The 21,585-nt window shown below is 37.3% G+C and overlaps 1 pseudogene; it reads left to right on the forward strand.

The window, feature by feature from the left end:
* LOC115126011 (plasma membrane calcium-transporting ATPase 3-like) overlaps window positions 1–21,585 on the forward strand; it is a 180,375-nt pseudogene that overhangs the window by 137,275 nt on the left and 21,515 nt on the right.

Consider the following 21,585-nt stretch of genomic DNA (forward strand, 5'->3'; position numbering starts at 1 on the left):
GGGCCATAGCAGCTAAATGTGGCATCATCCATCCTGGAGAAGACTTCCTGTGTATCGACGGCAAGGAGTTCAACCGACGAATTAGGAACGAGAAAGGAGAGGTGTGTATGTGGTTAGGGGCAGGTCTGTGTGGGTGTGTGCATGTCTCTGTGTGCTAACTCCTCCCCCTGTGTGTATGATTGACAGGTAGAGCAGGAGCGGATCGACAAGGTCTGGCCTAAACTACGAGTCCTCGCTCGCTCCTCCCCCACCGACAAACATACACTAGTCAAAGGTGAGTCACACACACACACACACACACACACACACACACACACACACACACACACACACACACACACACACCAGTGCCGTTCAAGACGAGGAAGGATCATTTGTTTTTAGTTAGCATGGCCTTATTCCTATTACGGCATATTGGATGACTGTCATTCATATTCCATTCACTCAGTGTAACATCCATAGGTTGGGCCCTTACGTGAGGATCAAATTGGCCATTTACCCCATCCATGAGGTTGTTTAAATCCTAGCTTACAAATGACCATTTATATGGGAGATGCATAGGTTGAGAGACAAAATGGACTAATCAAGGTGTTAGACAGTATCACTGTTTCCATTAACTAGTCCAGTGTCCTTGTAGACAATATCAATATCAAGTATCAATAGTCTACTAGGGGGTATCAATAGTCTACTAGGGGGTGTTTCCATGTAATTATCTGGTATCAATAGTCTACTAGGGGGTGTTTCCATGTAATTATCTGGTATCAATAGTCTACTAGGGGGTGTTTCCATGTAATTATCTGGTATCAATAGTCTACTAGGGGGTGTTTCCATGTAATTATCTGGTATCAATAGTCTACTAGGGGTGTTTCCATGTAATTATCTGGTATCAATAGTCTACTAGGGGTGTTTCCATGTAATTATCTGGTATCAATAGTCTACTAGGGGTGTCTCCATGTAATTATCTGGTATCAATAGTCTACTAGGGGTGTTTCCATGTAATTATCTGGTATCAATAGTCTACTAGGGGTGTTTCCATGTAATTATCTGGTATCAATAGTCTACTAGGGGTGTTTCCATGTAATTATCTGGTATCAATAGTCTACTAGGGGGTGTTTCCATGTAATTATCTGGTATCAATAGTCTACTAGGGTTTCCATGTAATTATCTGTCAATAGTCTACTAGGGGTGTTTCCATGTAATTATCTGGTATCAATAGTCTACTAGGGGTGTTTCCATGTAATTATCTGGTATCAATAGTCTACTAGGGGTGTTTCCATGTAATTATCTGGTATCAATAGTCTACTAGGGGTGTTTCCATGTAATTATCTGGTATCAATAGTCTACTAGGGGTGTTTCCATGTAATTATCTGGTATCAATAGTCTACTAGGGGTGTTTCCATGTAATTATCTGGTATCAATAGTCTACTAGGGGTGTTTCCATGTAATTATCTGGTATCAATAGTCTACTAGGGGTGTTTCCATGTAATTATCTGGTATCAATAGTCTACTAGGGGTGTTTCCATGTAATTATCTGGTATCAATAGTCTACTAGGGGTGTTTCCATGTAATTATCTGGTATCAATAGTCTACTAGGGGTGTTTCCATGTAATTATCTGGTATCAATAGTCTACTAGGGGTGTTTCCATGTAATTATCTGGTATCAATAGTCTACTAGGGGTGTTTCCATGTAATTATCTGGTATCAATAGTCTACTAGGGGTGTTTCCATGTAATTATCTGGTATCAATAGTCTACTAGGGGTGTTTCCATGTAATTATCTGGTATCAATAGTCTACTAGGGGTGTTTCCATGTAATTATCTGGTATCAATAGTCTACTAGGGGTGTTTCCATGTAATTATCTGGTATCAATAGTCTACTAGGGGTGTTTCCATGTAATTATCTGGTATCAATAGTCTACTAGGGGTGTTTCCATGTAATTATCTGGTATCAATAGTCTACTAGGGGTGTTTCCATGTAATTATCTGGTATCAATAGTCTACTAGGGGTGTTTCCATGTAATTATCTGGTATCAATAGTCTACTAGGGGGTGTTTCCATGTAATTATCTGGTATCAATAGTCTACTAGGGGTGTTTCCATGTAATTATCTGGTATCAATAGTCTACTAGGGGTGTTTCCATGTAATTATCTGGTATCAATAGTCTACTAGGGGTGTTTCCATGTAATTATCTGGTATCAATATAGTCTACTAGGGGTGTTTCCATGTAATTATCTGGTATCAATAGTCTACTAGGGGGTGTTTCCATGTAATTATCTGGTATCAATAGTCTACTAGGGGTGTCTCCATGTAATTATCTGGTATCAATAGTCTACTAGGGGTGTTTCCATGTAATTATCTGGTATCAATAGTCTACTAGGGGTGTTTCCATGTAATTATCTGGTATCAATAGTCTACTAGGGGTGTTTCCATGTAATTATCTGGTATCAATAGTCTACTAGGGGTGTCTCCATGTAATTATCTGGTATCAATAGTCTACTAGGGGTGTTTCCATGTAATTATCTGGTATCAATAGTCTACTAGGGGTGTTTCCATGTAATTATCTGGTATCAATAGTCTACTAGGGGTGTTTCCATGTAATTATCTGGTATCAATAGTCTACTAGGGGTGTTTCCATGTAATTATCTGGTATCAATAGTCTACTAGGGGTGTTTCCATGTAATTATCTGGTATCAATAGTCTACTAGGGGTGTTTCCATGTAATTATCTGGTATCAATAGTCTACTAGGGGTGTTTCCATGTAATTATCTGGTATCAATAGTCTACTAGGGGGTGTTTCCATGTAATTATCTGGTATCAATAGTCTACTAGGGGTGTTTCCATGTAATTATCTGGTATCAATAGTCTACTAGGGGTGTTCCATGTAATTATCTGGTATCAATAGTCTACTAGGGGTGTTTCCATGTAATTATCTGGTATCAATAGTCTACTAGGGGTGTTTCCATGTAATTATCTGGTATCAATAGTCTACTAGGGGGTGTTTCCATGTAATTATCTGGTATCAATAGTCTACTAGGGGTGTTTCCATGTAATTATCTGGTATCAATAGTCTACTAGGGGGTGTTTCCATGTAATTATCTGGTATCAATAGTCTACTAGGGGGTGTTTCCATGTAATTATCTGGTATCAATAGTCTACTAGGGGGTGTTTCCATGTAATTATCTGGTATCAATAGTCTACTAGGAGGTGTTTCCATGTAATTATCTGGTATCAATAGTCTACTAGGGGTGTTTCCATGTAATTATCTGGTATCAATAGTCTACTAGGGGGTGTTTCCATGTAATTATCTGGTATCAATAGTCTACTAGGAGGGTGTTTCCATGTAATTATCTGGTATCAATAGTCTACTAGGGGTGTTTCCATGTAATTATCTGGTATCAATAGTCTACTAGGGGTGTTTCCATGTAATTATCTGGTATCAATAGTCTACTAGGGGGTGTTTCCATGTAATTATCTGGTATCAATAGTCTACTAGGGGTGTTTCCATGTAATTATCTGGTATCAATAGTCTACTAGGGGTGTTTCCATGTAATTATCTGGTATCAATAGTCTACTAGGGGTGTTTCCATGTAATTATCTGGTATCAATAGTCTACTAGGGGTTTCCATGTAATCTCCTATGTAATTATCTGGTATCAATAGTCTACTAGGGGTGTTTCCATGTAATTATCTGGTATCAATAGTCTACTAGGGGGTGTTTCCATGTAATTATCTGGTATCAATAGTCTACTAGGGGTGTTTCCATGTAATTATCTGGTATCAATAGTCTACTAGGGGGTGTTTCCATGTAATTATCTGGTATCAATAGTCTACTAGGGGTGTTTCCATGTAATTATCTGGTATCAATAGTCTACTAGGGGTGTTTCCATGTAATTATCTGGTATCAATAGTCTACTAGGGGTGTTTCCATGTAATTATCTGGTATCAATAGTCTACTAGGGGGTGTTTATCCATGTAATTATCTGGTATCAATAGTCTACTAGGGGTGTTTCCATGTAATTATCTGGTATCAATAGTCTACTAGGGGTGTTTCCATGTAATTATCTGGTATCAATAGTCTACTAGGGGTGTTTCCATGTAATTATCTGGTATCAATAGTCTACTAGGGGTGTTTCCATGTAATTATCTGGTATCAATAGTCTACTAGGGGTGTTTCCATGTAATTATCTGGTATCAATAGTCTACTAGGGGTGTTTCCATGTAATTATCTGGTATCAATAGTCTACTAGGGGTGTTTCCATGTAATTATCTGGTATCAATAGTCTACTAGGGGTGTTTCCATGTAATTATCTGGTATCAATAGTCTACTAGGGGTGTTTCCATGTAATTATCTGGTATCAATAGTCTACTAGGGGGTGTTTCCATGTAATTATCTGGTATCAATAGTCTACTAGGGGTGTTTCCATGTAATTATCTGGTATCAATAGTCTACTAGGGGTGTTTCCATGTAATTATCTGGTATCAATAGTCTACTAGGGGTGTTTCCATGTAATTATCTGGTATCAATAGTCTACTAGGGTGTTTCCATGTAATTATCTGGTATCAATAGTCTACTAGGGGTGTTTCCATGTAATTATCTGGTATCAATAGTCTACTAGGGGTGTTTCCATGTAATTATCTGGTATCAATAGTCTACTAGGGGTGTTTCCATGTAATTATCTGGTATCAATAGTCTACTAGGGGTGTTTCCATGTAATTATCTGGTATCAATAGTCTACTAGGGGGTGTTTCCATGTAATTATCTGGTATCAATAGTCTACTAGGGGGTGTTTCCATGTAATTATCTGGTATCAATAGTCTACTAGGGGGTGTCTCCATGTAATTATCTGGTATCAATAGTCTACTAGGGGGTGTTTCCATGTAATTATCTGGTATCAATAGTCTACTAGGGGTGTTTCCATGTAATTATCTGGTATCAATAGTCTACTAGGGGTGTTTCCATGTAATTATCTGGTATCAATAGTCTACTAGGGGGTGTTTCCATGTAATTATCTGGTATCAATAGTCTACTAGGGGGTGTTTCCATGTAATTATCTGGTATCAATAGTCTACTAGGGGTGTTTCCATGTAATTATCTGGTATCAATAGTCTACTAGGGGTGTTTCCATGTAATTATCTGGTATCAATAGTCTACTAGGGGTGTTTCCATGTAATTATCTGGTATCAATAGTCTACTAGGGGTGTTTCCATGTAATTATCTGGTATCAATAGTCTACTAGGGGTGTTTCCATGTAATTATCTGGTATCAATAGTCTACTAGGGGTGTTTCCATGTAATTATCTGGTATCAATAGTCTACTAGGGGTGTTTCCATGTAATTATCTGGTATCAATAGTCTACTAGGGGTGTTTCCATGTAATTATCTGGTATCAATAGTCTACTAGGGGTGTTTCCATGTAATTATCTGGTATCAATAGTCTACTAGGGGTGTTTCCATGTAATTATCTGGTATCAATAGTCTACTAGGGGGTGTCTCCATGTAATTATCTGGTATCAATAGTCTACTAGGGGTGTTTCCATGTAATTATCTGGTATCAATAGTCTACTAGGGGTGTTTCCATGTAATTATCTGGTATCAATAGTCTACTAGGGGTGTTTCCATGTAATTATCTGGTATCAATAGTCTACTAGGGGTGTTTCCATGTAATTATCTGGTATCAATAGTCTACTAGGGGTGTTTCCATGTAATTATCTGGTATCAATAGTCTACTAGGGGTGTCTCCATGTAATTATCTGGTATCAATAGTCTACTAGGGGTGTTTCCATGTAATTATCTGGTATCAATAGTCTACTAGGGTTGTTTCCATGTAATTATCTGGTATCAATAGTCTACTAGGGGTGTTTCCATGTAATTATCTGGTATCAATAGTCTACTAGGGGTGTCTCCATGTAATTATCTGGTATCAATAGTCTACTAGGGGGTGTTTCCATGTAATTATCTGGTATCAATAGTCTACTAGGGGTGTTTCCATGTAATTATCTGGTATCAATAGTCTACTAGGGGTGTTTCCATGTAATTATCTGGTATCAATAGTCTACTAGGGGTGTTTCCATGTAATTATCTGGTATCAATAGTCTACTAGGGGTGTTTCCATGTAATTATCTGGTATCAATAGTCTACTAGGGGTGTTTCCATGTAATTATCTGGTATCAATAGTCTACTAGGGGTGTTTCCATGTAATTATCTGGTATCAATAGTCTACTAGGGTAGGTGTTTCCATGTAATTATCTGGTATCAATAGTCTACTAGGGGTGTTTCCATGTAATTATCTGGTATCAATAGTCTACTAGGGGTGTCTCCATGTAATTATCTGGTATCAATAGTCTACTAGGGGTGTTTCCATGTAATTATCTGGTATCAATAGTCTACTAGGGGTGTTTCCATGTAATTATCTGGTATCAATAGTCTACTAGGGGTGTTTCCATGTAATTATCTGGTATCAATAGTCTACTAGGGGTGTTTCCATGTAATTATCTGGTATCAATAGTCTACTAGGGGTGTTTCCATGTAATTATCTGGTATCAATAGTCTACTAGGGGTGTTTCCATGTAATTATCTGGTAATCAATAGTCTACTAGGGGTGTCTCCATGTAATTATCTGGTATCAATAGTCTACTAGGGGTGTTTCCATGTAATTATCTGGTATCAATAGTCTACTAGGGGTGTTTCCATGTAATTATCTGGTATCAATAGTCTACTAGGGGTGTTTCCATGTAATTATCTGGTATCAATAGTCTACTAGGGGGTGTTTCCATGTAATTATCTGGTATCAATAGTCTACTAGGGGTGTTTCCATGTAATTATCTGGTATCAATAGTCTACTAGGGGTGTTTCCATGTAATTATCTGGTATCAATAGTCTACTAGGGGTGTTTCCATGTAATTATCTGGTATCAATAGTCTACTAGGGGTGTTTCCATGTAATTATCTGGTATCAATAGTCTACTAGGGGGTGTTTCCATGTAATTATCTGGTATCAATAGTCTACTAGGGGGTGTTTCCATGTAATTATCTGGTATCAATAGTCTACTAGGGGTGTTTCCATGTAATTATCTGGTATCAATAGTCTACTAGGGGTGTTTCCATGTAATTATCTGGTATCAATAGTCTACTAGGGGTGTTTCCATGTAATTATCTGGTATCAATAGTCTACTAGGGGTGTTTCCATGTAATTATCTGGTATCAATAGTCTACTAGGGTGTTTCCATGTAATAGGTATCAATAGTCTACTAGGGGTGTTTCCATGTAATTATCTGGTATCAATAGTCTACTAGGGGTGTTTCCATGTAATTATCTGGTATCAATAGTCTACTAGGGGTGTTTCCATGTAATTATCTGGTATCAATAGTCTACTAGGGGTGTTTCCATGTAATTATCTGGTATCAATAGTCTACTAGGGGTGTCTCCATGTAATTATCTGGTATCAATAGTCTACTAGGGGTGTTTCCATGTAATTATCTGGTATCAATAGTCTACTAGGGGTGTTTCCATGTAATTATCTGGTATCAATAGTCTACTAGGTATCAATAGTCTACTAGGGGTATCAATAGTCTACTAGTGTTTCCATGTAATTATCTGGTATCAATAGTCTACTAGGGGTGTTTCCATGTAATTATCTGGTATCAATAGTCTACTAGGGGTGTTTCCATGTAATTATCTGGTATCAATAGTCTACTAGGGTGTTTCCATGTAATTATCTGGTATCAATAGTCTACTAGGGGTGTTTCCATGTAATTATCTGGTATCAATAGTCTACTAGGGGGTTTCCATGTAATTATCTGGTATCAATGTCTAAGGGGTTATCTGGTATCAATAGTCTACTAGGGGTGTTTCCATGTAATTATCTGGTATCAATAGTCTACTAGGGGTGTTTCCATGTAATTATCTGGTATCAATAGTCTACTAGGGGTGTTTCCATGTAATTATCTGGTATCAATAGTCTACTAGGGGTGTTTCCATGTAATTATCTGGTATCAATAGTCTACTAGGGGGTGTTTCCATGTAATTATCTGGTATCAATAGTCTACTAGGGGGTGTTTCCATGTAATTATCTGGTATCAATAGTCTACTAGGGGGTATCAATAGTCTACTAGGGGTATCAATAGTCTACTAGGGGTGTTTCCATGTAATTATCTGGTATCAATAGTCTACTAGGGGTGTTTCCATGTAATTATCTGGTATCAATAGTCTACTAGGGGTGTTTCCATGTAATTATCTGGTATCAATAGTCTACTAGGGGTGTTTCCATGTAATTATCTGGTATCAATAGTCTACTAGGGGTGTTTCCATGTAATTATCTGGTATCAATAGGGGGTATCAATAGTCTACTAGGGGTGTTTCCATGTAATTATCTGGTATCAATAGTCTACTAGGGGTGTTTCCATGTAATTATCTGGTATCAATAGTCTACTAGGGGTGTCTCCATGTAATTATCTGGTATCAATAGTCTACTAGGGGTGTTTCCATGTAATTATCTGGTATCAATAGTCTACTAGGGGTGTTTCCATGTAATTATCTGGTATCAATAGTCTACTAGGGGTGTCTCCATGTAATTATCTGGTATCAATAGTCTACTAGGGGTGTTTCCATGTAATTATCTGGTATCAATAGTCTACTAGGGGTGTCTCCATGTAATTATCTGGTATCAATAGTCTACTAGGGGTGTTTCCATGTAATTATCTGGTATCAATAGTCTACTAGGGGTGTTTCCATGTAATTATCTGGTATCAATAGTCTACTAGGGGGTGTCTCCATGTAATTATCTGGTATCAATAGTCTACTAGGGGTGTTTCCATGTAATTATCTGGTATCAATAGTCTACTAGGGTGTTTCCATGTAATTATCTGGTATCAATAGTCTACTAGGGGTGTTTCCATGTAATTATCTGGTATCAATAGTCTACTAGGGGTGTTTCCATGTAATTATCTGGTATCAATAGTCTACTAGGGGTGTTTCCATGTAATTATCTGGTATCAATAGTCTACTAGGGGTGTTTCCATGTAATTATCTGGTATCAATAGTCTACTAGGGGTGTTTCCATGTAATTATCTGGTATCAATAGTCTACTAGGGGGTGTTTCCATGTAATTATCTGGTATCAATAGTCTACTAGGGGTGTTTCCATGTAATTATCTGGTATCAATAGTCTACTAGGGGTTGTGTTTCCATGTAATTATCTGGTATCAATAGTCTACTAGGGGTGTTTCCATGTAATTATCTGGTATCAATAGTCTACTAGGGGTGTTTCCATGTAATTATCTGGTATCAATAGTCTACTAGGGGTGTTTCCATGTAATTATCTGGTATCAATAGTCTACTAGGGGTGTTTCCATGTAATTATCTGGTATCAATAGTCTACTAGGGGGTGTTTCCATGTAATTATCTGGTATCAATAGTCTACTAGGGGTGTTTCCATGTAATTATCTGGTATCAATAGTCTACTAGGGGTGTTTCCATGTAATTATCTGGTATCAATAGTCTACTAGGGGTGTTTCCATGTAATTATCTGGTATCAATAGTCTACTAGGGGTGTTTCCATGTAATTATCTGGTATCAATAGTCTACTAGGGGTGTTTCCATGTAATTATCTGGTATCAATAGTCTACTAGGGGTGTTTCCATGTAATTATCTGGTATCAATAGTCTACTAGGGGGTGTTTCCATGTAATTATCTGGTATCAATAGTCTACTAGGGGTGTTTCCATGTAATTATCTGGTATCAATAGTCTACTAGGGGTGTTTCCATGTAATTATCTGGTATCAATAGTCTACTAGGGGTGTTCCATGTAATTATCTGGTATCAATAGTCTACTAGGGGGTGTTTCCATGTAATTATCTGGTATCAATAGTCTACTAGGGGTGTTTCCATGTAATTATCTGGTATCAATAGTCTACTAGGGGTGTTTCCATGTAATTATCTGGTATCAATAGTCTACTAGGGGTGTTTCCATGTAATTATCTGGTATCAATAGTCTACTAGGGGGTGTTTATCTGGTATCTACTAGGGGTGTCTCCATGTAATTATCTGGTATCAATAGTCTACTAGGGGTGTTTCCATGTAATTATCTGGTATCAATAGTCTACTAGGGGTGTTTCCATGTAATTATCTGGTATCAATAGTCTACTAGGGGTGTTTCCATGTAATTATCTGGTATCAATAGTCTACTAGGGTGTTTCCATGTAATTATCTGGTATCAATAGTCTACTAGGGGTGTTTCCATGTAATTATCTGGTATCAATAGTCTACTAGGGGTGTTTCCATGTAATTATCTGGTATCAATAGTCTACTAGGGGTGTTTCCATGTAATTATCTGGTATCAATAGTCTACTAGGGGTGTTTCCATGTAATTATCTGGTATCAATAGTCTACTAGGGGTGTTTCCATGTAATTATCTGGTATCAATAGTCTACTAGGGGTGTTTCCATGTAATTATCTGGTATCAATAGTCTACTAGGGGGTGTTTCCATGTAATTATCTGGTATCAATAGTCTACTAGGGGTGTTTCCATGTAATTATCTGGTATCAATAGTCTACTAGGGGTGTTTCCATGTAATTATCTGGTATCAATAGTCTACTAGGGGTGTTTCCAATTATCTGGTAAATAGTCTATCTGGTGTCAATAGTCTACTAGTCTACTAGTGTTTCCATGTAATTATCTGGTATCAATAGTCTACTAGGGGTGTTTCCATGTAATTATCTGGTATCAATAGTCTACTAGGGGGTGTTTCCATGTAATTATCTGGTATCAATAGTCTACTAGGGGTGTCTCCATGTAATTATCTGGTATCAATAGTCTACTAGGGGTGTTTCCATGTAATTATCTGGTATCAATAGTCTACTAGGGGTGTTTCAATGTAATTATCTGGTATCAATAGTCTACTAGGGGTGTTTCCATGTAATTATCTGGTATCAATAGTCTACTAGGGGGTGTTTCCATGTAATTATCTGGTATCAATAGTCTACTAGGGGTGTTTCCATGTAATTATCTGGTATCAATAGTCTACTAGGGGTGTGTAATTCCATGTTTCCATGTAATTATCTGGTATCAATAGTCTACTAGGGGTGTTTCCATGTAATTATCTGGTATCAATAGTCTACTAGGGGTGTTTCCATGTAATTATCTGGTATCAATAGTCTACTAGGGGTGTTTCCATGTAATTATCTGGTATCAATAGTCTACTGGTATCAATAGGGGGTGTTTCCATGTAATTATCTGGTATCAATAGTCTACTAGGGGGTGTTTCCATGTAATTATCTGGTATCAATAGTCTACTAGGGGTGTTTCCATGTAATTATCTGGTATCAATAGTCTACTAGGGGTGTTTCCATGTAATTATCTGGTATCAATAGTCTACTAGGGGGTGTTTCCATGTAATTATCTGGTATCAATAGTCTACTAGGGGGTGTTTCCATGTAATTATCTGGTATCAATAGTCTACTAGGGGTGTTTCCATGTAATTATCTGGTATCAATAGTCTACTAGGGGGTGTTTCCATGTAATTATCTGGTATCAATAGTCTACTAGGGGTGTTTCCATGTAATTATCTGGTATCAATAGTCTACTAGGGGTGTTTCCATGTAATTATCTGGTATCAATAGTCTACTAGGGGTGTTTCCATGTAATTATCTGGTATCAATAGTCTACTAGGGGTGTTTCCATGTAATTATCTGGTATCAATAGTCTACTAGGGGTGTTTCCATGTAATTATCTGGTATCAATAGTCTACTAGGGGTGTTTCCATGTAATTATCTGGTATCAATAGTCTACTAGGGGTGTTTCCATGTAATTATCTGGTATCAATAGTCTACTAGGGGTGTTTCCATGTAATTATCTGGTATCAATAGTCTACTAGGGGTGTTTCCATGTAATTATCTGGTATCAATAGTCTACTAGGGGTGTTTCCATGTAATTATCTGGTATCAATAGTCTACTAGGGGGTGTCTCCATGTAATTATCTGGTATCAATAGTCTACTAGGGGTGTTTCCATGTAATTATCTGGTATCAATAGTCTACTAGGGGTGTTTCCATGTAATTATCTGGTATCAATAGTCTACTAGGGGTGTTTCCATGTAATTATCTGGTATCAATAGTCTACTAGGGTGTTTCCATGTAATTATCTGGTATCAATAGTCTACTAGGGGGTGTCTCCATGTAATTATCTGGTATCAATAGTCTACTAGGGGTGTTTCCATGTAATTATCTGGTATCAATGTAATTATCTGTCTACTAGGGGGTGTTTCCATGTAATTATCTGGTATCAATAGTCTACTAGGGGTGTTTCCATGTAATTATCTGGTATCAATAGTCTACTAGGGGTGTTTCCATGTAATTATCTGGTATCAATAGTCTACTAGGGGTGTTTCCATGTAATTATCTGGTATCAATAGTCTACTAGGGGTGTTTCCATGTAATTATCTGGTATCAATAGTCTACTAGGGGTGTTTCCATGTAATTATCTGGTATCAATAGTCTACTAGGGGTGTTTCCATGTAATTATCTGGTATCAATAGTCTACTAGGGGTGTTTCCATGTAATTATCTGGTATCAATAGTCTACTAGGGGTGTTTCCATGTAATTATCTGGTATCAATAGTCTACTAGGGGTGTTTCCATGTAATTATCTGGTATCAATAGTCTACTAGGGGTGTTTCCATGTAATTATCTGGTATCAATAGTCTACTAGGGGTGTTTCCATGTAATTATCTGGTATCAATAGTCTACTAGGGGTGTTTCCATGTAATTATCTGTATCAATAGTCTACTAGGGGTGTTTCCATGTAATTATCTGGTATCAATAGTCTACTAGGGGTGTTTCCATGTAATTATCTGGTATCAATAGTCTACTAGGGGTGTTTCCATGTAATTATCTGGTATCAATAGTCTACTAGGGGTGTTTCCATGTAATTATCTGGTATCAATAGTCTACTAGGGGTGTTTCCATGTAATTATCTGGTATCAATAGTCTACTAGGGGTGTTTCCATGTAATTATCTGGTATCAATAGTCTACTAGGGGGGGTTTCCATGTAATTATCTGGTATCAAATAGTCTACTAGGGGTGTTTCCATGTAATTATCTGGTATCAATAGTCTACTAGGGGGTGTTTCCATGTAATTATCTGGTATCAATAGTCTACTAGGGGGTGTTTCCATGTAATTATCTGGTATCAATAGTCTACTAGGGGGTGTTTCCATGTAATTATCTGGTATCAATAGTCTACTAGGGGTGTTTCCATGTAATTATCTGGTATCAATAGTCTACTAGGGGTGTTTCCATGTAATTATCTGGTATCAATAGTCTACTAGGGGTGTTTCCATGTAATTATCTGGGGGTATCAATAGTCTACTAGGGGTGTTTCCATGTAATTATCTGGTATCAATAGTCTACTAGGGGTGTTTCCATGTAATTATCTGGTATCAATAGTCTACTAGGGGTGTTTCCATGTAATTATCTGGTATCAATAGTCTACTAGGGGTGTCTCCATGTAATTATCTGGTATCAATAGTCTACTAGGGGTGTTTCCATCAATCAGTCTACTAGGGGTGTTTCCATGTAAATATCTGGTATCAATAGTCTACTAGGGGGTGTTTCCATGTAATTATCTGGTATCAATAGTCTACTAGGGGTGTTTCCATGTAATTATCTGGTATCAATAGTCTACTAGGGGTGTTTCCATGTAATTATCTGGTCTACTAGGGGTGTTTCAAATTATCTGGTCAATAGTCTACTAGGGTGTTTCCATGTAATTATCTGGTATCAATAGTCTACTAGGGGGTGTTTCCATGTAATTATCTGGTATCAATAGTCTACTAGGGGTGTCTCCATGTAATTATCTGGTATCAATAGTCTACTAGGGGTGTTTCCATGTAATTATCTGTATCAATAGTCTACTAGGGGTGTTTCCATGTAATTATCTGGTATCAATAGTCTACTAGGGGTGTTTCCATGTAATTATCTGGTATCAATAGTCTACTAGGGGTGTTTCCATGTAATTATCTGGTATCAATAGTCTACTAGGGGTGTTTCCATGTAATTATCTGGTATCAATAGTCTACTAGGGGTGTTTCCATGTAATTATCTGGTATCAATAGTCTACTAGGGGTGTTTCCATGTAATTATCTGGTATCAATAGTCTACTAGGGGGTGTTTCCATGTAATTATCTGGTATCAATAGTCTACTAGGGGTGTTTCCATGTAATTATCTGGTATCAATAGTCTACTAGGGGTGTCTCCATGTAATTATCTGGTATCAATAGTCTACTAGGGGTGTTTCCATGTAATTATCTGGTATCAATAGTCTACTAGGGGTGTTTCCATGTAATTATCTGGTATCAATAGTCTACTAGGGGTGTTTCCATGTAATTATCTGGTATCAATAGTCTACTAGGGGGTGTTTCCATGTAATTATCTGGTATCAATAGTCTACTAGGGGTGTTTCCATGTAATTATCTGGTATCAATAGTCTACTAGGGGTGTAATTATCATCAATAGTCTACTAGGGGTGTTTCCATGTAATTATCTGGTATCAATAGTCTACTAGGGGTGTTTCCATGTAATTATCTGGTATCAATAGTCTACTAGGGGTGTTTCCATGTAATTATCTGGTATCAATAGTCTACTAGGGGTGTTTCCATGTAATTATCTGGTATCAATAGTCTACTAGGGGTGTTTCCATGTAATTATCTGGTATCAATAGTCTACTAGGGGTGTTTCCATGTAATTATCTGGTATCAATAGTCTACTAGGGGTGTTTCCATGTAATTATCTGGTATCAATAGTCTACTAGGGGGTGTTGTCCATGTAATTATCTGGTATCAATAGTCTACTAGGGGTGTTTCCATGTAATTATCTGGTATCAATAGTCTACTAGGGGGTGTTTCCATGTAATTATCTGGTATCAATAGTCTACTAGGGGTGTTTCCATGTAATTATCTGGTATCAATAGTCTACTAGGGGTGTAATTATCTGGTATCAATAGTCTACTATGTAATTATCTGGTATCAATAGTCTACTAGGGGTGTTTCCATGTAATTATCTGGTATCAATAGTCTACTAGGGGTGTTTCCATGTAATTATCTGGTATCAATAGTCTACTAGGGGTGTCTCCATGTAATTATCTGGTATCAATAGTCTACTAGGGGTGTTTCCATGTAATTATCTGGTATCAATAGTCTACTAGGGGTGTTTCCATGTAATTATCTGGTATCAATAGTCTACTAGGGGTGTTTCCATGTAATTATCTGGTAGTCTACTAGGGGTGTTTCAAATTATCTGTCTACTAGGGGTGTTTCCATGTAATTATCTGGTATCAATAGTCTACTAGGGGTGTTAGTCTCCATGTAATTATCTGGTATCAATAGTCTACTAGGGGTGTTTCCATGTAATTATCTGGTATCAATAGTCTACTAGGGGTGTTTCCATGTAATTATCTGGTATCAATAGTCTACTAGGGGTGTTTCCATGTAATTATCTGGTATCAATAGTCTACTAGGGGTGTTTCCATGTAATTATCTGGTATCAATAGTCTACTAGGGGTGTTTCCATGTAATTATCTGGTATCAATAGTCTACTAGGGGTGTTTCCATGTAATTATCTGGTATCAATAGTCTACTAGGGGTGTTTCCATGTAATTATCTGGTATCAATAGTCTACTAGGGGTGTTTCCATGTAATTATCTGGTATCAATAGTCTACTAGGGGGTGTTTCCATGTAATTATCTGGTATCAATAGTCTACTAGGGGTGTTTCCATGTAATTATCTGGTATCAATAGTCTTATCTGGTATCAATAGTCTACTAGGGGGTGTTTCCATGTAATTATCTGGTATCAATAGTCTACTAGGGGTGTATCAATAGTCTCTCATGTAATTATCTGGTATCAATAGTCTACTAGGGGTGTTTCCATGTAATTATCTGGTATCAATAGTCTACTAGGGGTGTTTCCATGTAATTATCTGGTATCAATAGTCTACTAGGGGGTGTTTCATGTAATTATCTGGTATCAATAGTCTACTAGGGGTGTCAATGTAATTATCTAGGGGGTATCAATAGTCTACTAGGGGTGTTTCCATGTAATTATCTGGTATCAATAGTCTACTAGGGGTGTTTCCATGTAATTATCTGGTATCAATAGTCTACTAGGGGTGTCTCCATGTAATTATCTGGTATCAATAGTCTACTAGGGGTGTTTCCATGTAATTATCTGGTATCAATAGTCTACTAGGGGTGTTTCCATGTAATTATCTGGTATCAATAGTCTACTAGGGGTGTTTCCATGTAATTATCTGGTATCAATAGTCTACTAGGGGTGTTTCCATGTAATTATCTGGTATCAATAGTCTACTAGGGGTGTTTCCATGTAATTATCTGGTATCAATAGTCTACTAGGGGTGTCTCCATGTAATTATCTGGTATCAATAGTCTACTAGGGGTCTACTAGGGTGTTTCCATGTAATTATCTGGTATCAATAGTCTACTAGGGGTGTTTCCATGTAATTATCTGGTATCAATAGTCTACTAGGGGTGTCTCCATGTAATTATCTGGTATCAATAGTCTACTAGGGTGTTTCCATGTAATTATCTGGTATCAATAGTCTAGGGGTGTTAGGGGGTGTTTCCATGTAATTATCTGGTATCAATAGTCTACTAGGGGTGTTTCCATGTAATTATCTGGTATCAATAGTCTACTAGGGGTGTTTCCATGTAATTATCTGGTATCAATAGTCTACTAGGGGTGTTTCCATGTAATTATCTGGTATCAATAGTCTACTAGGGGTGTTTCCATGTAATTATCTGGTATCAATAGTCTACTAGGGGTGTTTCCATGTAATTATCTGGTATCAATAGTCTACTAGGGGTGTTTCCATGTAATTATCTGGTATCAATAGTCTACTAGGGGTGTTTCCATGTAATTATCTGGTATCAATAGTCTACTAGGGGTGTTTGTAATTATCTGGTATCAATAGTCTACTAGGGGTGTTTCCATGTAATTATCTGGTATCAATAGTCTACTAGGGGTGTCTCCATGTAATTATCTGGTATCAATAGTCTACTAGGGGTGTTTCCATGTAATTATCTGGTATCAATAGTCTACTAGGGTGTTTCCATGTAATTATCTGGTATCAATAGTCTACTAGGGGTGGGTTTCCATGTAATTATCTGGTATCAATAGTCTACTAGGGGTGTTTCCATGTAATTATCTGGTATCAATAGTCTACTAGGGGTGTTTCCATGTAATTATCTGGTATCAATAGTCTACTAGGGGTGTTTCCATGTAATTATCTGGTATCAATAGTCTACTAGGGGTGTTTCCATGTAATTATCTGGTATCAATAGTCTACTAGGGGTGTTTCCATGTAATTATCTGGTATCAATAGTCTACTAGGGGTGTTTCCATGTAATTATCTGGTATCAATAGTCTACTAGGGGGTGTTTCCATGTAATTATCTGGTATCAATAGTCTACTAGGGGTGTTTCCATGTAATTATCTGGTATCAATAGTCTACTAGGGGTGTTTCCATGTAATTATCTGGTATCAATAGTCTACTAGGGGTGCTCCATGTAATTATCAATAGTCTACTAGGGGGTGTTTCCATGTAATTATCTGGTATCAATAGTCTACTAGGGGTGTTTCCATGTAATTATCTGGTATCAATAGTCTACTAGGGGGTGTTTCCATGTAATTATCTGGTATCAATAGTCTACTAGGGGGTGTTTCCATGTAATTATCTGGTATCAATAGTCTACTAGGGGTGTTTCCATGTAATTATCTGGTATCAATAGTCTACTAGGGGTGTTTCCATGTAATTATCTGGTATCAATAGTCTACTAGGGGTGTTTCCATGTAATTATCTGGTATCAATAGTCTACTAGGGGTGTTTCCATGTAATTATCTGGTATCAATAGTCTACTAGGGGTGTTTCCATGTAATTATCTGGTATCAATAGTCTACTAGGGGGTGTTTCCATGTAATTATCTGGTATCAATAGTCTACTAGGGGGTGTCTCCATGTAATTATCTGGTATCAATAGTCTACTAGGGGGTGTTTCCATGTAATTATCTGGTATCAATAGTCTACTAGGGGGTGTTTCCATGTAATTATCTGGTATCAATAGTCTACTAGGGGTGTTTCCATGTAATTATCTGGTATCAATAGTCTACTAGGGGTGTTTCCATGTAATTATCTGGTATCAATAGTCTACTAGGGGGTGTTTCCATGTAATTATCTGGTATCAATAGTCTACTAGGGGTGTTTCCATGTAATTATCTGGTATCAATAGTCTACTAGGGGGTGTTTCCATGTAATTATCTGGTATCAATAGTCTACTAGGGGTGTTTCCATGTAATTATCTGGTATCAATAGTCTACTAGGGGTGTTTCCATGTAATTATCTGGTATCAATAGTCTACTAGGGGTGTTTCCATGTAATTATCTGGTATCAATAGTCTACTAGGGGTGTTTCCATGTAATTATCTGGTATCAATAGTCTACTAGGGGTAATTATCTGGTATCAATAGTCTACTAGGGGTATCAAATTATCTGTATCAATAGTCTACTAGTGTTCCATGTAATTATCTGGTATCAATAGTCTACTAGGGGGTGTTTCCATGTAATTATCTGGTATCAATAGTCTACTAGGGGTGTCTCCATGTAATTATCTGGTATCAATAGTCTACTAGGGTGTTTCCATGTAATTATCTGGTATCAATAGTCTACTAGGGGTGTTTCCATGTAATTATCTGGTATCAATAGTCTACTAGGGGTGTTTCCATGTAATTATCTGGTATCAATAGTCTACTAGGGGTGTTTCCATGTAATTATCTGGTATCAATAGTCTACTAGGGGTGTCTCCATGTAATTATCTGGTATCAATAGTCTACTAGGGGGTGTCTCCATGTAATTATCTGGTATCAATAGTCTACTAGGGGTGTTTCCATGTAATTATCTGGTATCAATAGTCTACTAGGGGTAATTATCTGGGTGTTTCCATGTAATTATCTGGTATCAATAGTCTACTAGGGGTGTTTCCATGTAATTATCTGGTATCAATAGTCTACTAGGGGTGTTTCCATGTAATTATCTGGTATCAATAGTCTACTAGGGGTGTTTCCATGTAATTATCTGGTATCAATAGTCTACTAGGGGTGTTTCCATGTAATTATCTGGTATCAATAGTCTACTAGGGGGTGTTTCCATGTAATTATCTGGTATCAATAGTCTACTAGGGGTGTTTCCATGTAATTATCTGGTATCAATAGTCTACTAGGGGTGTTTCCATGTAATTATCTGGTATCAATAGTCTACTAGGGGTGTCTCCATGTAATTATCTGGTATCAATAGTCTACTAGGGGGTGTTTCCATGTAATTATCTGGTATCAATAGTCTACTAGGGGTGTTTCCATGTAATTATCTGGTATCAATAGTCTACTAGGGGTGTTTCCATGTAATTATCTGGTATCAATAGTCTACTAGGGGTGTTTCCATGTAATTATCTGGTATCAATAGTCTACTAGGGGTGTTTCCATGTAATTATCTGGTATCAATAGTCTACTAGGGGTGTCTCCATGTAATTATCTGGTATCAATAGTCTACTAGGGGTGTTTCCATGTAATTATCTGGTATCAATAGTCTACTAGGGGTGTCTCCATGTAATTATCTGGTATCAATAGTCTACTAGGGGTGTCTCCATGTAATTATCTGGTATCAATAGTCTACTAGGGGTGTTTCCATGTAATTATCTGGTATCAATAGTCTACTAGGGGTGTTTCCATGTAATTATCTGGTATCAATATTCTACTAGGGGTGTCTCCATGTAATTATCTGGTATCAATAGTCTACTAGGGGTGTTTCCATGTAATTATCTGGTATCAATAGTCTACTAGGGGGTGTTTCCATGTAATTATCTGGTATCAATAGTGTGTTTCCATGTAATTATCTGGTATCAATAGTCTACTAGGGGGTGTTTCCATGTAATTATCTGGTATCAATAGTCTACTAGGGGGTGGGTGTTTCCATGTAATTATCTGGTATCAATAGTCTACTAGGGGGTGTTTCCATGTAATTATCTGGTATCAATAGTCTACTAGGGGGTGTTTCCATGTAATTATCTGGTATCAATAGTCTACTAGGGGTGTTTCCATGTAATTATCTGGTATCAATAGTCTACTAGGGGTGTCTCCATGTAATTATCTGGTATCAATAGTCTACTAGGGGTGTTTCCATGTAATTATCTGGTATCAATAGTCTACTAGGGGTGTTTCCATGTAATTATCTGGTATCAATAGTCTACTAGGGGTGTGTTCCATGTAATTATCTGGTATCAATAGTCTACTAGGGGTGTTTCCATGTAATTATCTGGTATCAATAGTCTACTAGGGGGTGGGTGTTTCCATGTAATTATCTGGTATCAATAGTCTACTAGGGGGTGTTTCCATGTAATTATCTGGTATCAATAGTCTACTAGGGGGTGTTTCCATGTAATTATCTGGTATCAATAGTCTACTAGAGGGTGTTTCCATGTAATTATCTGGTATCAATAGTCTACTAGGGGGTGTTTCCATGTAATTATCTGGTATCAATAGTCTACTAGGGGTGTTTCCATGTAATTATCTGGTATCAATAGTCTACTAGGGGTGTCTCCATGTAATTATCTGGTATCAATAGTCTACTAGGGGTGTTTCCATGTAATTATCTGGTATCAATAGTCTACTAGGGGTGTTTCCATGTAATTATCTGGTATCAATAGTCTACTAGGGGTGTTTCCATGTAATTATCTGGTATCAATAGTCTACTAGGGGTGTTTCCATGTAATTATCTGGTATCAATAGTCTACTAGGGTGTTTCCATGTAATTATCTGGTATCAATAGTCTACTAGGGGTGTTTCCATGTAATTATCTGGTATCAATAGTCTACTAGGGGTGTTTCCATGTAATTATCTGGTATCAATAGTCTACTAGGGGTGTTTCCATGTAATTATCTGGTATCAATAGTCTACTAGGGGTGTTTCCATGTAATTATCTGGTATCAATAGTCTACTAGGGGGTGTTTCCATGTAATTATCTGGTATCAATAGTCTACTAGGGGGTGTTTCCATGTAATTATCTGGTATCAATAGTCTACTAGGGGGTGTCTCCATGTAATTTTCTGGCGTCAATAAAAACCAGTGGACATAATTTCCTCACACCAATTTTTTTTAGAAATGTTGCGGTTGAAGTGTTTTCGTTACCCATTTAGACAAATTGTGTATTAATAAATAAACTTACAGCCTGTGTGCTCACACCTACCTGTTTCATGTCTCAGGTAGCCTGTGAAAGTCAGCATTGATAGAATGCAGTAATTGACTAATATTTGCCATATTCTAGTAATTCTCAATGTGTCAACGTATCGCCACGGTCTGTGGTCGCCATGGTGAAACGTACACTCCTGTAGATGTGATATAATTGGATGGTGAAACTTACCTTCCTGTAGATGTGATATAATTGGATGGTGAAACTTACCCTCCTGTAGATGTGATATAATTGGATGGTGAAACTTACCTGTAGATGTGATATAATTGGATGGTGAAACTTACCCTCCT

This window comes from Oncorhynchus nerka, unplaced genomic scaffold (assembly GCF_034236695.1).
Source record: "Oncorhynchus nerka isolate Pitt River unplaced genomic scaffold, Oner_Uvic_2.0 unplaced_scaffold_998, whole genome shotgun sequence".
Lineage (NCBI taxonomy): Eukaryota > Metazoa > Chordata > Actinopteri > Salmoniformes > Salmonidae > Oncorhynchus > Oncorhynchus nerka.